The 18,530-nt window shown below is 45.8% G+C and overlaps 1 long non-coding RNA gene across 1 annotated transcript in view; it reads left to right on the forward strand.

Moving 5' to 3' along the window:
* LOC122183737 overlaps positions 1–17,036 on the forward strand; it is a 60,287-nt gene extending 43,251 nt beyond the window's left edge. Inside the window, exons 2-3 of the long non-coding RNA XR_006180346.1 lie at positions 7,078–7,316; positions 16,622–17,036. This is a non-coding gene — a long non-coding RNA (uncharacterized LOC122183737). The remainder of the gene's footprint in view (positions 1–7,077; positions 7,317–16,621) is intronic.
* Positions 17,037–18,530: the final 1,494 nt, after the last annotated feature.

Genomic DNA, 18,530 nt, shown 5'->3' on the forward strand with positions numbered 1-18,530 from the left:
GTTTTACATGCTGTAGCTTTGTTATCGTGACATTGCAGGTGCAAAAGTTTCAATTAAGTCTCATACTTTTATGGGGTTCCAGGAGATCAGTGCAAACATACCTGGATTTTAGCACTGGGTGAAATGATCAAATATAATCATATATGGCTGTATGTTCAGCCTGGAGAAGAGAAGGCTGCGGGGTGACTTCATTGCAGACCTCCAGGTACCTAAATTGAGCCTATAAGCAGGAGGGGAGTCAAGTCTTCACAAGGGTAGATAACAGCAGGACGAAGGGAAATGGTTTGAAGTTGAGGGAGGGGAGATTTAGGTTGGATGTCAGGGGGAAATTCTTTACTGTGAGAGCGGTGAAGTGCTGGAACAGCTGCCCAGAGAGGCTGTGATGCCCCGTCCATCCCTGGAGGTGTTCAAGGCCAGGTTGGATGGGGCCCTGGGCAGCCTGGGCTGCTATGAAAAGTGGAGGTTGGTGGCCCTGCCTGTGGCGGGGAAGGTTGGAGATTTGTGATCCTTGAGGTCCTTTCCAACCTGGGCTGTTATTTGATTATTTTTATACTGAAATCATTATCATCCACTGGCACTGGGAGAACTGTTTGATGTAGTGATTCTGAAGTGGTGCTGTGGGAGAAGGTTCCACTCGCAGCTCGAGCTTTTTTCAGGTTGTGATGAACGTTTCTTCTAATCCTACCTCGTTCCTGCAGCAATGCCTGCAACAAGTGCTTGTGTGCAGCAAGGCTCGGCTGTGTTTGAGGCTTCTTGGTGCAGCCCAGGAGGAGGGAGGCTGAGCAGGAGCACTTCTCTCTATCAGAGCTGGCTCTGACAGAAGCACCACCCAACCCCAGATGCTCTGACAAGTTAGCAAAGGGATGAGGGAGGAGATCCGTAATTGGAAAATTCCACATTTCTAGTTATTGTTTAATGTTTCTGGGGGATATATCGAATGAGGGAAAATAGTAACACTAGAGCAAGGAAAAACTAATGGTGCTACCAATGCGTAGGTTCTGTTTCACTGTCTGTGGGAGCATAGTGAATCATCTGTGAATCCTATCCTAAAATCTGCTGAAGTTATTGTGCAACGTCCCATTAAAACATTAAAATTGCTGAGTGAAGTAAACACTGCGGAGAGAATTAAGTGGATTTGGGTTGGGAATCTTGGCTATGTAATCAATAGAGAATCAGATGTATCGTTTGTTTTCACTTTTAAGAGGTGAGTGGGTGGTAGGGGGTAACTGGGGAAATACTGCTTTGAATGGCTGGTTTGCTGTTGTCTTGTGTAACTTCTTAAGCCCTGCTGCTCCAAGGGCTCAGCTTGCACATACTGCTTGAACTGTGTTGTATTGGTGACGATGGGTTGATGGTTGGGTTCAATGCTCTTACAGGCCTTTTCCAACCTTAATGATTCTGCAGTTCAATGATTCTATTATTTGTGAGAGATTTTATTGTTTCAAAAGGCATAGTGATGTCGTGCTCACATACCTGCTCATGTTATTACTAAGTTATCTAAGTTCTATGGCATAATGTGTTTGTGTACAGGGTGAACACTTCACGATGTCCCAGTTTTCCCTTCCCCTGGATGGAAAAATAACCCTGCCCCTCTGCATGCCTCTGCCAGTGTGCAGGCAGACGTGCCACCTGGGAGTCCAGCCTTACATTTGCTGGGCAAGGCTGAGTGAAGAGGAATGATCTTGGGCTGTGTATGTAATATACAATATAGTTGATATATGTAAGTAACAAACACGATGTGAGAACGATCAGATGTGCTTGTTATTCAGCCCAGTGTGTTGCTGTGCTCAGCATGTGCTGGTCCCAGGACTTGCTGCCCACTGGGTGCCCATGTGCTGTTTCTCCAAAGCTTTTTGTTCTGCTCAATCCAAGAGTGGAAACGGATTCAGTTTTTGTAGGTAAAATCTTGGATATTACCTGTGGCCAATATCCATATGCATGGATAATCTATTGACTCCTAGTTTCTCTGGGGAAAAGAGCACCCTGTGACTTGGGTGTAGAAGCTGCATTAAAAGTAACTGGTAATTTCTGTGAAAATATTTTCTTCTGCTGAACAGAAGGATTAAAAATTTCTTTAAAATGTATTAAGACATGGTTATGAAATGACAGAAATGGAAGTCTCCATGCTTCAGACTGTGGCTGGAGATGCACTCCTGCCCTGCTGTCCTTCCTGGCCGCTGTGCGAATTAGGGACAGTGTCAGCTGTGGCTCTGCATTTCCCAGCTTTTGTCAGCTTGTGTCACAACCTTAGCATTATTTAAGTGAACTTAAAAAAAATATATTTAATATTCATCTTCAAGCCATAATTTCTGTTAGTAAAAGTGACATTTTGTAAAGTTCATTATTTTTTTTACAGAGAAATCTCAGGCACTTAAAAAAAAAAAAAAAAAAAAGACGTTAAATAATGGAACGGCAGTGTCTCCAGGCTAGCAGTCATCCCTACAGTTTGTCATTTTAATATGTGAATACCTGTGAGAAAGATATTTGATACTTCCTGCGTTATTTAGCCTGACCCAGGCGACCAGCTGCTTGGGAACCGAATCCAGCAGTGTGTGCTGCATGTAGCGCCTTCACAGCTCCTTGGCATCCAATGGGCACCCCGTGACTGGGCGTCTTTGGACACTTGTGTGACATTTTTAAGCAGTGATGCACCATGAAAACCTCTGTCAGGTTTGTCTGCAGCTGTGGCTTCATGGGCGTGCAGCGCAGCGTGGGCACCATGAGCTCTTTACCTTGTGTGTGTGCCGGGTGGGTGATCAGATGGGATAACGGCATGGGAGAAGTGGGCTGGAGATGCGTGTTGTCCCTGGCTCTTCCAGGAGTCCCCAGTATGGCTACAACACTTTATTTTGAAGAAATGTTGCAGTAAGAGGCAGCTGCCCTTCCGTGGAATAAGGTTATGCTTACAAGATACAAAACTGGATGGAAAAAGTGGTGGAAAAGGCAGGTTTTGCCTGTGTGTGCAATACTGTTGAGTGAATTGTAAAGTAGAACTTATTCCTGCTGGGAAGGCTGCAGAAGTGCCTACTGCCCGTTTTTCGGTTGGTCAGAAATGTTTGGTCCTTATTCTTTTTGATGTGATGTTTGATAGCAGAGAATGCCATTCAGTTGATGCCACTTTGCCAGTATGTGCCCCCACCATCCGAATTGCTGAGTGGGTCGGGAGCTCTTCTCTATGTCCACCCTCCAATGGCAAATGATTCCTTAGCCTTGAGGACGGCATGCACGCCAATGTTAAATGCTCCATGATGAGTAGGAGGGGCGGCAGGGCATTTCCTTCCTCTCTGCACAAAGCATCTATTCACATTGCTATGGGGCAAGCAAGGGAGGAGGTTTCAGGACCTGAATGGAATGGAAATGGAAGTAGGGCTGACCAGCCTTCAAAGTTGGATATTTTGTCTTTTCACTTACAGGAACGTGACAGAAGGAAAACGTGTTCTGCAATCCTTTGCTTAGGGTACAATTATCCAGATGCTATGAAGTAAAAAATTAATTTGATACGTGAATTGGGTGACGTGGAAAAAAGACCAAACCACCATTAAATCTGATGAAAGTTTCAGGTGTTACTGTCATGATTAAAGCTCAGGGTTTATTTAGCCTAAATGTAATTTGGGTGAAAATGCCACATTAGTACTGAGTTGTTTGTCTCAAGTCATTCCGTGTTTCAAATATTTTTAGTTTATCTTTCAGAAATCATTTATGAGCTATAAGAATTCAGAGCTCCTTTGGCCATGAGCTGTTCCAGTCTCTCCCACAGGTGTTCAAGATTCTATGGCAGTGTTTATAGGACTAGTGAGTGAATTATGTAGTTGTAAAAGGGTGCAAGTTATCTGAAAAAATATGCACTGCTGACAAACAAAACGCGTGATGTGTTTTCCCTCTCTTCCCCAGTGCTACATTTACTACAGTAGGAATCTTCATTGCTTTTTTTTTTTTTCTTGAAGAAATGGCCCTCACTGATTTCGATTGTTTTGGTTGGCCATAGCGACTCCCAGAAAATGCTATTATTTCTTTTGATGAAACTATTCTTATGCAAGAATATCATATTCAAGTCCTGCTTGGCCTTCAAAAATGTTGGCAAAAAGTACGCCTTTGCTTTTTGTCCTGTGAGAGCGGTGAGGTGCTGAACAGCTGCCCAGAGAGGCTGTGATGCCCCGTCCATCCCTGGAGGTGTTCAAGGCCAGGTTGGATGGGGCCCTGGGCAGCCTGGGCTGCTATGAAACGTGGAGGTTGGTGGCCCTGCCTGTGGCAGGGGGTTGGAGCTTCATGATCCTTGAGGTCCCTTCCAACCCAGGCCATGCTATGATTAAAGCCGTATTTCTTAAAGGAAGCATCTGGAGGATGTCAAAGCTTGAACTGGAGAGAACCAATGCTGCTCAGTGACTCTTTCAACCACTGTAATCAGCAGCCTTATTCTGAGCCTTGTGCCAGCAGACTCCAGCATCTCCTTTTAGATAGCAGCTTTCAGGAAATGATGCAGGCGTACAGACAGGTTGCCATAGGAGGGTGCAATATTGCAGCCACTGTGTTTTGATTTTGCAGCAGCCTCTGTAACTGATGAGATGTAATTCAGGGCGTGCTTTAGTACTACTGAAGCAGTGGATCTTGAGATCGTTACTGTGTTTTAAGAAGAAGAAAACCGAAAGGATTTTTGAGTCTGGGAGAGAGCAGTTTGCTGTACCCTGGAGCTGTTTCTGTGAAGTGACTGTGTGCGTGTAAACGATGTAGGGATTTTACAGCTAAAATGACAATACTTGTAATTGTGTGATAGTTATAATATGGTAAATGTATGCAGCTTCTTCCAGTGATTTTAACTCTCCTTGCAGGTGTTTCAGTAGTGCGCTGTCACAAACATCCGTGGCCTTAATGCTGCGTGGGGTTCTGCAGCAGACCCACAGCAGGCTGGATCCATGTGAGCACACTGAGAGCTGCCAGCAGAGCCACCAGCTCACCGTCCAGCTTTCAGCGGAGCTCCTTTGCAGCCTGGCTCCAACCTGCTTGCAAAGCAGCACGGTCTGAGGAGAGTAACAGTGAGCTTAAAGAATGCACAGCAGACAGATGATGATCTGCAGGTGGCTGCAGGAGTGACAGAGGTGTTAATTGTTAGGAGCGCATTCTTTGCAACCTGCTGCAGGGAACCTGCTTTAGCACAAGGATGAACTTGATGATCCCAAGAGCTCCCATATGGTTCTGTAATTTTATGCTGAGAGATGTGAGCACAGCAGTCTCTTGTTCTAGCTAGCTAAATGCCGGCTCAGGTATTTGAAGTTCAGCCCTGACAGATAACTTTCAGAGGACATCTCTATGCTCTTTGTGCCTGTTGGACAGGAGTGACCATTGGCTGAGCTGCCCATCACTGCCCACATCCTGCTGCAGCCAGCCCAGGGCACCTGGACACATCACCCATCTGCACGTCCCGAGTTCTGTCCTCGCACTGTTTCCATCTGGCAGCATTTTGCCATCTTCTGTGGCATTTAAGGAGAGCTCTGGGTCGGTGCTTGTAATGAGGTGCGTCTTTAATGGAATGACTTGGTGATGGAGAGTGTAGGATCCCATAAGTAAGGAGTAGAGCAGGATCTGTTTGTCACAGTCTGCACCTGCTGTCAGCGGCTGATTTTTGTCATACCTGAGATGAGTGCTGTAAGCCTCCTGCAGGGGCAGATCCCCTTCCCTTGCAGTGATGCTCCATCAGGTGCCTGGTGTCACATCCCTTGTATGACAAACATTTGATGTGACACTTATGCACGCAGGTTGCTCCAGAGATATTTTTATAGGTCAGACTAAATATCACACATCCAGCCCTTCAGTCAGGTAGTGGAGCAGGCTGTGATTGCAGCTAATGGTCTTGGAAGTTGCTATGGTGCCTGGTAAACAGCAACCTGTGGCTTCTGCTCTCCTCTGCACCCGAGCGAAGAGGCAGGAAGCGTCGGGGCCATTGGGTGAGTGGGCACCAGCATTAGCTGCAGGTCACTCTGTGCAGTCAGCTAACCCAGCTGGCTGTCATTTCTATTTCTCCTCTGATGGAATCTCACCTGCTAGCTGCCTTCTCATCCCCCAAACTCAGCTGTGTCCAGCTGCTCAGTTCCTGGATGTACCATGCCATGCCCTTTGTACCACACCACAAATCAGTGTGCCCTAAGTGGCTCGTCTCCAGCCAGGGCTGTTGGTGAATGCTTGGAAAAGGAGCGTCAGGGCATGAAGTAAAGGAGAACGTGAGCAGGTGGGGCCTTGAGTTGCCTGCACACTGAGATGTAGGGAATTAGGCAGTGTGCAGCAGTGCAAGTCTTACCTGAACCGCGTGGGTCTGTCCCCACTGGCATCCCGATGCAAAGAGTGACGTAACAGCAAAGCTGGGACAGGGAGATTTGAAACTATATGGAAGTTGGTCATAGCTGTTGGGATGTTATCATCTGATGACAAACTGAGGTTGATGATAGTTAACATTTGAGATGTAGCTGCATAAAACAAACGTGGTGGCTTTTAATTTTCCTTTAATCATCTCCCAGCCTTCTTTTGGCTGATGATTTACAAGATGGGCTTTCCTATTATTTCTCTGGTGTCTAATGGGGGACTCTCAGGGAAGGGAAAGGGAGCATCGCAGTGTCAGAGCAAGCAAGCAGTGCTCTGCTTTATCCCCCTCTTCCTCGCACGCTCGTTGCTTGCTGTGGAGGTAATTCAGCACAGGAATCTCTGATTAGCTCAATTTTCAATTATGCTTTCCTGTCACCTCTAAACAACCGCTGCTTAACCCATGTTACAGAGAATGAGTTGCAGATTCAGAAACAGATATCTACCCAATTATATTCATTTATGTATTGCAGATAATGCCAAACAGGGTTTGTATTTACTTACGTAGGGCATTCTCAGGCTCTGAGTGCTGTGGGTGTTTTTTTATCTCCAGTTGACACCATGGGGACTCTATTGCAATGCTGCCTGTGAACAACTCTGTCTAAACATCCTAAATGCTTCTAATATAAATACAGAAATTCCATGTACCAATTATTAAACAAGCACAGATGTCTTACTGATTTTAACAGCATACGAGTGCTAGTTTTGTTTTGTTTTTTTTTCCTTAAGGTAAACAAGGAATCTAATTGGAATGCCACAAAAAGATCTGCTAAGAGGAGCATCAGGAATGAAGCAGTCAGAGGTGCTGTCTGGAAGGCAGGCAGGGGAAGGCACTCATGCAGGGAAATGCTGCTGTACTCTGGGATTTAGGAAACGAGTGCAATGTGTGGAGTCTTGGAAGTGTGAAACTCGTAAGAAGAGGAGAAGCAGCAGGAGAGGCTAAAGAATGGAGAATGAAGACACACTATGTGAGTGTTTTTTATTATTTAATGAAAGAGTAAAGTGAAGAAAGAATATTAATTCATTGTCATTCACTGTGCTAGGCACTCAGCAATACGTAAGAAAATCTTCCTGGCCAAAGCTGCCCTCAGCCCTTGAAGCAGGAAGGTGCACGGATCAGAGAGGGGCAGGGGGAGCTGGCAGGGTGTCCTTGTGCATGGTGTGCTGGAAGGATGAAGCTGGGCAGGGAGGATGGCTGAGGTCCTGCAGGTGGGATGGATGCTGAGCCGTTTAGAACCAGAGCCACAGGATTGCTTCCCGTGGGTTTTGCTGAGGATGATGTGGGTTATGGGAGTTGTCAGTGTTTATGAGTTACAGACCACGGGGTGTGCTGGAGTGTATTTATTGGTGCATAGGTTGGATGCTGAACTTACAGCTGAATTGGTGCTTTGACAAATGCTACCCTTTCATCAGGCATTATCAGTTTGAAATGCAGAACCCAACCTTTGGGGGTTTCCTGGGTGGGGGTGGGGAGGGGGGAGGAGCTGCACCCAGGGCTGGGCAGCCCTCTGCACATCAGCCATCCCGAATTCATGGTGCCAGTCCTGCCGTCATCTGGAAGCGATGTTAGATTTACTCCAGATTGTTTGAACAGTGGTGGCTGTCTCCAGACTCCCTGTCTATGCCTTTCATCCAGTTCTGACATAATTTATTGGAAACAAGGGGAATTGTTTCAGAACAAGCATCCCTGACAGCTTGGCAGATTGATAGAGAGGTTTTCCGATTTCATCTCTTTTCCTTTTTATAATGATGCCTTCTGACCACTTGCCAATCTCTCAAGTACCGTTGGTGTCATGGTAGCAGATGCCGAGATAGCAAGTTCCTGAGTTAGTGTTGCAAAGAGGAGCTTATTTAATCAATTGTGCTCTGTCTTTTGGCTATTTATCCTCTTATAAAACTAGGAACTTTTCTAGTGACATGTGCAACGTGTGAACTGTGAATTTTATTCAGCCTAGGAGGAACCACAGCTAATGTACTGTGGATGCTGAGCTGGCACTGAGCAAACTGTGTCAGTCAGAGCCCAATCCTGCAATGGGCAAAGAGGCAAAATTCTCATAGTCTTTTTCAAGGAAATAACATGTGCCAACCCCTTAGCATCGAACTGAGCTGTATTAGTTCTCTGCATTAAGAAATCTGATATTTCATGCCACGTAAATATGGTGTGTGAAAGGCACAGATTGACTCCTGCTCTTCTCGGGGCTTCCCTGCTCAAATGACTGAGGTACCGTTGTGCTGGGCTCCTGGATGGGTTGGACCCTGAATAAGATGCTGTGAGCTGGGCTATTGCCTTCGCATTTCGTCCGTGTGTGCATTTACATGTGAGCTCTCCACCTGTTTATAAACAGCATAGTGATAGGACAAGGGGGAATGGTTTTAAACTGAGACAGGGGAGGCTTAGGTTGGATATTAGGAGGAAGTTTTTCACCCAGAGGCTGGTGAGGCACTGTTACAGGTTGTCCAAGGAGGCTGTGGATGCCCCATCCCTGCAGGCATTCAAGGCCAGGCTGGATGTGGCTCTGGGCAGCCTGGGCTGCTGGTTGGTGACCTGCACACAGAAGGGGGTTGGAACTGGATGAGCATTGTGCTGCTTTGCAACCCAGGCCATTCTGTGATTCTATGAAGATGCAGCTTATGATGGTCCCAGGGAAAAAATTAATGAAATGATTAATTTTTTTTTCCTTTTCAACTAAATAAACATTTTATTTTTGGTTAAACTGCTACAGCATCCAAGTTGTTCTTGGGGTCATCAAAAGCCTTTCTCTGTCATGATCCATACCCCTGTCTGCTGTAAACTGAGCTCTGCTGATGGCAGGAGAGACCCAGCGGTTTGTGCCAGCTGAGGATATAGCAGCTATTTGAAAAGGCAAAAATGGATCACAGCTCTGCTGTGAAATCTGTTTAACTGAAAGGAAAAGATCTTTGCAGGTTAGGTGCACGGTTAATTAATTGAAATCCAACCTCCCTAGACAAACCACAGATGCTCTGCTTATTTAGCACAGCGTCTCCTAACCAGCTGCACTCATCTATTCCCTAATACTACCCTGTAGCTAAACATCTGGAGAAAGCTAGGAAGGAGAATAATAAATATTGCGGACATCCTACTGGGTGACAGCTGCAAGTGACTGTACAGCAAAGCGAGGTGTGATTGGGTGTGTGGGTGAGAAGCCAGGATGGGGCCTAACACAGCCTCAGGGAGAGGAGCATCCCAGAACCAACGTAGACAACATACTGCCCCAGCACCTGCTGATCAGCATGGTGGCTCATGTTCTGTATTTCATCACCTGGAAGCGGCCAATTGAAATACTAACATGGAGTTCTGTGAGCTCAGATGGAGACAGAACATCACAGCTGTACAGACCAAGATTTTTAAAGTCGTTTCCAGACACCGTCCTTCTGGGAAATGCACCTCAACGTGAGGACACCTCCAATTTCACATTGGGACCTCAGGATGCAATGCAGGCATTTTGTAGAATGGTAGAATGGCCTGGGTTGCAAAGGAGCACAGTGCTCACCCAGTTGCAACCCCCTGCTGTGTGCAGGTCACCAACCAGCAGCCCAGGCTGCCCAGAGCCACATCCAGCCTGGCCTTGAATGCCTGCAGGGCTGGGGCATCCACAGCCTCCTTGGGCAACCTGTGCCAGTGAATGTAAGGGATTGATGTATTTGTGATCGTCTAAATCAAAAACAAAATTTTTCATATATACATATATAAATGTTTTGCTTTTATTTCTTAAAGTTGTAGAGGAAGTCAGCAACACTTTAGTATCAAAAATGATGTTGACACAAATATTCATCAGAATTACTGCTCCAGTCTGCCCCACTTGTGGTTATGCTTGTGGTGCTTTGATGAATTCTGCCTTAATTCCCCATTAAGTCTTCCATCATTGTCTGAATATTTGGTTTGTTTTCTTTTATTCTACCACTGCAAGCTTTCCAAACCATTCCCAGAATCGTTGTCCCATAAGTTGAATTACCTGATATATGAACCCTGTCTATTAAATAATCTGGGAAGTATGGATGCAGACTGATGTTGGGGTGTTCCTGATCCACATTAAATGCTTTGGATAGAGGTCACGTTGCCACATCAGGTTGTCTAATACTGGCCTTTCTCCCCAGTTGGTGGCCTTTACACAGTCCTGAATGGAGCATGGCCCAATTCCCTGCGTGTGAAACCTCCCAAAGTGCTCTTGGAGCCGCCCGTCAGGCGCTGCTCTGCTCCACTTACAAGGCTCCAGATGCGCCGCTGCTTTGCCCTCCATCCCCTTGACACCCCCAGGGTAGCAAGACGACTGACTTACCCTTGAAAGCAGGGGACAAACCTGCACACACATCTGGAGGAGGCTGTGCTGCTCCTCCAAACCTTTGTGCTGTCCTTTCCCACCCTCCCAGCACATCTCCAGCCCTATGCTGCTGCGTTCTGCAGTGCCAGCACCTTCCTCCACCCCCTGCCCTTCTGCGGCCGCTGCAGGAATGGGAAAACGCTTTTCCCCTCCAAAGGCTAACCAGCCCTTTTCACATTCCTTTAAATAGGTATCAATACCTGGCTTTTACAAACAGGAGAAATTAAACTTTGTAGCATTTTGCTATTTGAATGACCTACTCAGTGGAATTACAGCGGCAAACTAATCCTTTAGGAGAGATGGCTCTATCAATCTTTGGATTTTTCTAATGTGGAAGCTACTCAATTGCATCTCAGAAATCAGGGAGGTAATTACTCATGCAGACAGCACAAAATGAAAAAAAAAAAATGCAAGTTCTGCTGAGTATCCCTTTTAGAACAAGCAGTGGAACAAGGAAAACAACCTCTATAATCAGTCAAATTCTTCCACTAATTTTTCAGGTGTTGAAGGCTATAGTGAGGATACATGCTATGAAAGTTAACAAAGCAAAGTGGCTCTAACAGAGGGCTTTACTGGAGAAAAATGCCTCTTATTAGGCAGACATCCTATTTCGGATCCAGCTCTCTGTGTTACAACTTCATTGTTGAAAATGGACGTGCTCTGAGCTGAATGTATTTGCAGATCCCTTCCGTGGTGTTGGGCTGCCCTCTTCCATGAGATATCGGACATGAGCAGTGCTAACGGTGGCTTTCAGGTAGGCATGGACCAAATTCGGTAGCCTGGCTCCAACTCAGCATTGTGATGTGCAGGTTGTTATTTCTTTCACTCCAGTGTGAGATCAGGCTCACTGCAGCCACCTGGTCAGGTTCACCTGAAATGAGCCCAACTGTTATTAGTTTTCTTATAACGATGTCTGCTTTTCTAATTGTACCCTGCATTTCTTGCTCGTCGGCAGAGGAGCTGCTGGTCGCTGACTGGAGCTGCTGGTGCTTGCTGTTAGAGATAAGGCATTTATTTTCTCATCCTATGACTATTATTATTATTATTGTTAAATACATATTCAGCCCTGTGCTAAAAGCAAGCTGAACAAGCAGTGCTTTTCCTGTTCTTCCTTCCTTCTGCAGGTGACAGTCATGGAACTGTTCAAAAACGCTCAGCTCTTCTTTCCCTTCCGTGTAAGGTGTAGAATATGTTTTTAATGTAAGCCACGTACCCTTAAACATCAGCAGAAGATTAAGCAAATACTTTGGAGAGCATTACTGTATTAAGACAGCAGCGAATGCCACGTGCTGTTGTTGATGCCAGCGTGGGCCCGCTGACATATGCAAAGATCTTCTTCAAAGATTCATGAAGTGAGCAGTCGTACTTTTTGTTTAAATTTTGAGACTCCCGAGGAAACAAGGAGGGAGCAGGGCTGCTATCAAATGCGCTGTCAGTTAGATTAAAAATCAAAGGGCTGCTTTAAATGAATGTGAGGGCCCAGAGGGTCTCTCAGTCGCTCCGTGCCAGATGCTGGAGCAGGGGTGAGGTCTGCTCAGCGCCCACCTTGAGAATTCCTTCCGCACTCCACTGTGTTTGGGAAGCCCAGCTTGCCTAATCACATGTGGTTCCTAATTGGAAATAGTGGTATTTGGGAAATACTGACTGAGCGTAAATAAAGAATGTGAAGTCCCAAAGTTCTTCCAGCTTTCTTGATTACAGTGAAGTTATAGTGACTTATGCTTATCCAAATCCAGCTGTGAATGTAAGGGAAGTCTATGCAAATTCCTGCCATTGCTTTGTGTGCTCATCACTCAGCTTGTATGCAGAGAAAAACCATTCAACAAAAACAAATGCTTTAGAAGTTGTCCTGTTGGATAAGAATTCCTGTTTATTTACGTGTGTTTTTGTTAAAGCAAACGCAGGAATGCTGTGCAAGGATGCTCTGTGCTGGCTGAACACTGGGTACCTGGAGCTCTGTGCAGGCTGCCAGCACGTGCTCACCCCAGGGATGCTTCCAGCCCACACCTTCTCCAAACCCAAGCTCTGGTGTCATAGGCAGAGGGGAAACACTCCCTGAGAGCCTGTGCTGAAGCAAAGGAAGTCCCTGTTCCTGACTCGTAGAGTGGTTTGGGTCAGAATGGACCTTTAAGATCATGTCGTTCCAACCCTCCCTCTAGACCAGGTTGCTCACAGCCCCATCCAGCCTGGCCTTGAGTGCTTCCAGGGAGGAATCATACAAAGCTTCACTGTGTAAGGCTGAAGATTGAAACCCCTGGGTAGGTGTTGCAGGCTGTGTAACTCCTTGTGCACTGGGGACGTTTATTTTTTCTGACCTGCTGCTGCTCCTCTTGACCTCTGTCAGTGTATAGCTGCGCTCGTGTCTGGGTACCCGCAGAGATAACTGGGGTTTGGTTTGTTTTCTGGGTCAGTTCTGATAACGGTGCATGGCTCAGCCCCCTGTGTGCATGGGGATGCAGCAGGAGCCATGGAGGTGAGCATGTCCTGAGACTTGCTCCATCTCTGCAGGTGTTCTGAAACAAAGGGACCGTGCTTCTGGTCTGGGAAACAGTGTTGATCTGTCCAAACCTTCCCTGCTTTCCACTGACGAGGAAATAACTCTTGGCTTCTGTCCTAAGCTGCGGCACTGCTGCTGCGTGTTAGCGTTAAACATTTCCATCACCCAACTCCTGGAATGGTTCAAGGCTTAATTATGCACTATCTGCAAAGCACCTTAAGATCTGCAGATGAAAGGCTCCACAGAAGTGCAAAGTATTATTTTTATTGTAGGTTTCAGAGGCAGAAGTGGGTGCGTGCTTGACCTGATAACGTTAAAAGCCTGGTGGGCTTGCCAAGCTTTAATATGATCTGCTAAGGCAGAATTAGTGGGGTGTCCGGGTCTGAAGAGCCATGGCTCTGACGACAAAGGATTCGTGCTCCCTCGCTGCTATGGGCACAGCTCTTGTGCAATTACTGCTGGGATTTGTGAAAGAAGATATTTCCCCCTGCTTTTTTTTTTCCCTCCTTCTTTTTACCCATCTGTAGCATCCTTCTAAACGCTCACACCAAGTGGGTGTTTGCTCACATTTGATATAAGTAAAGGGGTTTTATTTTTAAAACTTTTAAAGGCAATAATCTTTTTTTTTTTTTTTCTTCCAAGCCTTGTACGATGATTGCCAAATTTGGAAATAGTCCTCCTTCATCATTTATAGATCCTGTATTTGTGTATAATTGATAGGACTCATGTCCATGTGTTAGCAAAATAGTTGTACTGTTGTATCCAATTATTTACATATCTAATCATCTAAAAACAAGATTAAATTAAAATCAGCAGAGATGATAGATCAGCTCTGAACACGCATGCATGTATACGTATAGAGGCACACTCATTTCTATGGATATATGTGTGTGTGTGTGCATGTGCTCTAATGATGTCTGTGTGGGATATAAATAAAAGCTTACAATTTGTGCTCTCTCCACTTGCATAAAATCACAGATCCACCTCCAAAGCCGTCGCATTAATTGCTAGAGCAAGAGCACAAAAATATAAATAAGCTTTCAAGGGTATCGTTTTCTGAAAGCTAGAAGCTACAACATAGCTTGCTCTTGATATGAGCATAATGGAAGTATTCATGAAAGTGGGAAGCTCCTCTGTTGTGGGACTGAAATCTTGCCTGCTCCTTGTGCAGTGGTGGGAGATGTGGTCCCTTATGGTGATCCATGGTACTTTTAGGGGGTAGCACACATTTAAAAGTGCATATTTGACGCCAAAATTATTTTAGAGTGTAAAATGAAGCACATGCACTTGGTGTGATGTGTTGTGCAGAAGGAGCTTTTAGGAGAAGAAGGAAAAACAAACAAACTGCACATAATCCACTGCACAGATCACGTTCTTGTGAGAACATTTAAAAACTGCCATCAGACTAAAAATTGCTGGGTAGAGCTAAATTTATTTGTAGTGGTGTGTTGAGTTACAACCTCAATATATGTTGACATGGTGCCCCAGAAAACAGTGCAAACTAAAACAAGTAAAGCACGTCCGGATGAGTTTGCAGCTGAGCGTTAGTGCTGTGCTGTACAGCTTTCTGCATTACGCTCCTCTTCACACTGGGGGAAGCTTGTTCTGCATTTGTTGATGAATATTTTCCTCTTAGTTAATTGGCAGAACAGGGGCTCCAACTGGCCCACCATTGGTCTCACAGTGATGTAGTGATTGTAGGTTTTGCTGGTTGCTATCAGTTTGTATTTACTTTCTGTGTCTTCTGCTTAAATGACACTGCGGGACTCTTCATGCCGAATAACATCTTTCTGGTTGCTTCTCCCCTAAAGAAAAGTTTGTGTTTATGGCTGTCTCCCTCCCCGCTCTGCCCTTTAGCCGATGTCAATCCATTTTATGTTACATTTCTGTCTATTCCGCTTCCTTTCTTTCTGTAGACCTCAATCTCTGCACAAAGACCTTAATCTCTGATGTGGAACTTTGTCAAACACTGTCTGGTAGTCTGGAGGCAGGCTGCCCAGCACGGGGAGATGCGAGCCTGAGGGTGGTGGTGCAGCTTAGTGGGGAACAGTGCAGCTTTGCTGCTGCAGAGGTTTCAGGCTGCAGCCCTGTGCATGCCCATAGACACCTCTTTGCGTTATTGCCCCTTAATGCAAACTGCCTGCCCCTCCGTGCACTTTGTTTTGCCATGAACAAAACTGCTCAGCTAAAATTGATTGTAGAGGAGCTCCCTTGGACCACGTGTAAAAGAGATGTTGAGATCTTGCCTTAAATATGCAACAGAATAGCAACGGCAGCAAAGACTTGTTCCTTCTCCAATGCATGAGTTCTGATATTTTCAAACAGCGTATCTGGTGCTAGAGTACCAGATTTAACAAAACTACAAGCCAGTTTTATGTTGCGCTCAATGATCCACGTGGATCTCTTCTAACTCAGGTTATTCCGTTTCTACCAGTTCCTCTCTGCCGTGTGGGACTGTTTTGTTTCATGAATGGTATTTCTCTTCCTTTCCTATGGTTTTCCGAAACAACACAAAGATAAAAAATCTCATAGAGAATGGAACTGTCAGAGGGGAGGTTTTCAAGTCTTCAGTGTCACTCAATGAAGGCATACTGGTGATTCATAGAATGAATCCTAGAATGGCCTGGGTTGCAAAGGCCCACAGTGCTCATCCAGTTCCAACCCCCTGCTGTGTGCAGGTCACCAACCAGCAGCCCAGGCTGCCCAGAGCCACATCCAGCCTGGCCTTGAATGCCTGCAGGGATGGGGCATCCACAGCCTCCTTGGGCAGCCTGTTCCAGTGCATCACCACCCTCTGAGTAAACTTAGTTCACATTTTGCAGTGATGTTGAGTACGGGCTGTGTGTTATTTTCTTTGAAGTGTAAGAAAAAGTTAAATTGAGGGCAGGAAAAGTTGTGTGCGTGTTGGTGGATTTTTTTTTTTCTTAATATCAGATTTAATTTGTTTAGGAAGCAAATGTTATCAAATATGTGCAGAGAAGCACTTGAAGTCTGCAGCATACTGCTAGTTTTGCCCCTGCCAAACACTTGGAAAGTCTTCTAATCTTTGTGTGCATCAGCACTATGAAACAGGTAGTGCTTATCAGTTTGTGAGGGATTTTGCAGCCTTTGTATGCCAGACGCCTTGGAAGCACCAAGAACTTTGGTGCCTGTGGTTTCTCGCTAACAATTCCCCTTTTCTGTCTCTATGATTTTTTTTTCTAAAATATTTCTTCTAAACAATAAGCAAAACAATACCACAAAAATGCAATAAACAAACCCATTTGTGAGCCTGCCCTCCATCCCAGCCTGCTTCCCTTCCCACGTGCTTGGCCAAACAAAGGGAAAAATGAGGAGTCTCTTTCCCAGCGCAGGACAGCACAGCCAGCACTGCCGTGAAGCAAGGCAGCGCGGTGCATTCTCGTTACTCATCAGCTAATTGTTCCATGATTTCCAGCTCTCTGCTCCCACACCTACTTGCTGACTCCGGTGCCGCGTGCCGCTCTCTGCAGCCGAAGCCCTTCTGACGGTCGGGGAATGGATTCAGCCCACAAAAATATGTTGCATGTTGCAAGTGGAATTTGCCCTCTGGCCTTCGGCTTCCCCCTCTCCTGTGACCAACAAGTGCTGTTTTCTCCTCTCTCCCCTTGCTGGTGAAAGCTGCCTTTAGCTCTCTGCAGGCGCTTGGTTCGGAGCCAGTGATGAGTTTCCTTCACGCCTCCGTCTGCTGTGCAGCCAGAGAAAAAGCAACGCGTGCCATTTTCCTCTGCAATGGGCAGAGACCGCTGAGTCTCCTCTCTGCCCCACCGTGACTGGGGGGGGGGGGCACACTGGATATAAGCCTCATTTTCTCTCATTTCTTAGCATTTGTGGTGACGCAAAGTAAAGCAATGATAATGGTAATTGAGTCTTGGACATCAAAACATAAACCAGTTGACAGTGAAAATCAGGGACAGAAAGGTAGGCTGGGATGAGAGCGATAGAAAGAGAGGTGGTGGCTGTAAGTTGTGCTGGAAGAAGCTCGGGTTGGGTATTAGGAAGCATTTCTTCTCCAAAGAGCAGGCAGGCAGTGGCACAGCAGCCCATGGAGTGGGGGTCACCATCCCTGGGGGTGTCCCAGAGCTGTGGGGATGTGGCACTGAGGGATGTGGGCATGGGGGGGTGGGGTTGGACTTTTCCAACCTTGGAGATTCTGTGATTCTATGGCTATAAATACAGTCGCCTCCTGTGCTTTGCTGTGCTTGCGTGGTGCTGATGTGTTAGCCCAGGTAGGAAGCAGTGTTTTGAGCTAAGGGCTTGCTCTGCTTTGGGAGCCTCTGGCCCAATGGCAATGCTGACATTCCTCATGAAGGCTCTCCCTTCTGTCCTCCCTGGAGCAGCATCCTCCCCTCTGCATCCTTCACAGACATTGGAGGGCTCTCTGTTGGAATGGTGGTTTTGTAGTTGTGGATGCTGCAAGGAGTACACACTGTTCTTCCATGAAACCAGGCTGCGGTGCGCTGAAAAACTTTGAGTGTGTGTTGGAAAGAAAAATCTCTGCAAGAATCCTCTCCTTGTGAGAAAGAAATTATTTCCATGTGGTGCTGCTTTATCAGTGCCATGCAGGCATCGAAACGGGATCCAGAAAACGGGTGCTGGGAGAGGAGAGCTGTGGATCTGCACTCCCAGCACTGGAGCAGGGCTGGCTGCAGGCAGGGCTGTGCTCGTGGGGTGCTGGTGGGATGGGAGTGCCTCTGTTTTTTTATCATCTGCACTTTTCTTCTGGAATTAGATAGTGAAAGTGTAAAATTTGGTTTCAAAGCCAGATGAAAATGCAATCTTTCATCAGGACAGCTCTTTTGTCTTTTCATTATTAGCCAGTCATCAGTCTTTTGTTGATGATTTTTTTTTCCTGCTTTATTAATATAGCCAAGTTAACCCCAATTTTTGCATTACCTTTAGCAGAATGATGTTTTTCCCACTCTAAGACTAATTCTTGGTATGTTTTTAGCTGTGGTTTTGGACTTGCATCATTACTAATGATGAGAAGGCGAGCAAATAGCTTCATAAATATCAAGCAGAAGAAATGAATAACATTTTCTTTTGCTCCCCTTTGAAGCTATTTCTACTATTGTTAGTTCATCCAGCAAGATGCTGCTCTTTGAAATTCACTTGTAGAATCCATTCTTTCATAGACAACTTGTTTTCTGATTAACATATATGCATCCATACACAGAGACCCGTGATAAAGAAATGAAAATAAGCCAGATTTTGGAAAACTTTAAATCTGATCCTAATGAAAAATCATTCTTAACGACTTGTGGGAATGGTGCATTAAAATGAAACAGAAGGAAGCAGCAACAGGTGAAAAATTGAAGTATAAATTT

This window comes from Lagopus leucura, unplaced genomic scaffold (genome assembly GCF_019238085.1).
Source record: "Lagopus leucura isolate 7727_CA_CO unplaced genomic scaffold, USGS_WTPT01 Super-Scaffold_100019, whole genome shotgun sequence".
NCBI classification, from domain to species: domain Eukaryota; kingdom Metazoa; phylum Chordata; class Aves; order Galliformes; family Phasianidae; genus Lagopus; species Lagopus leucura.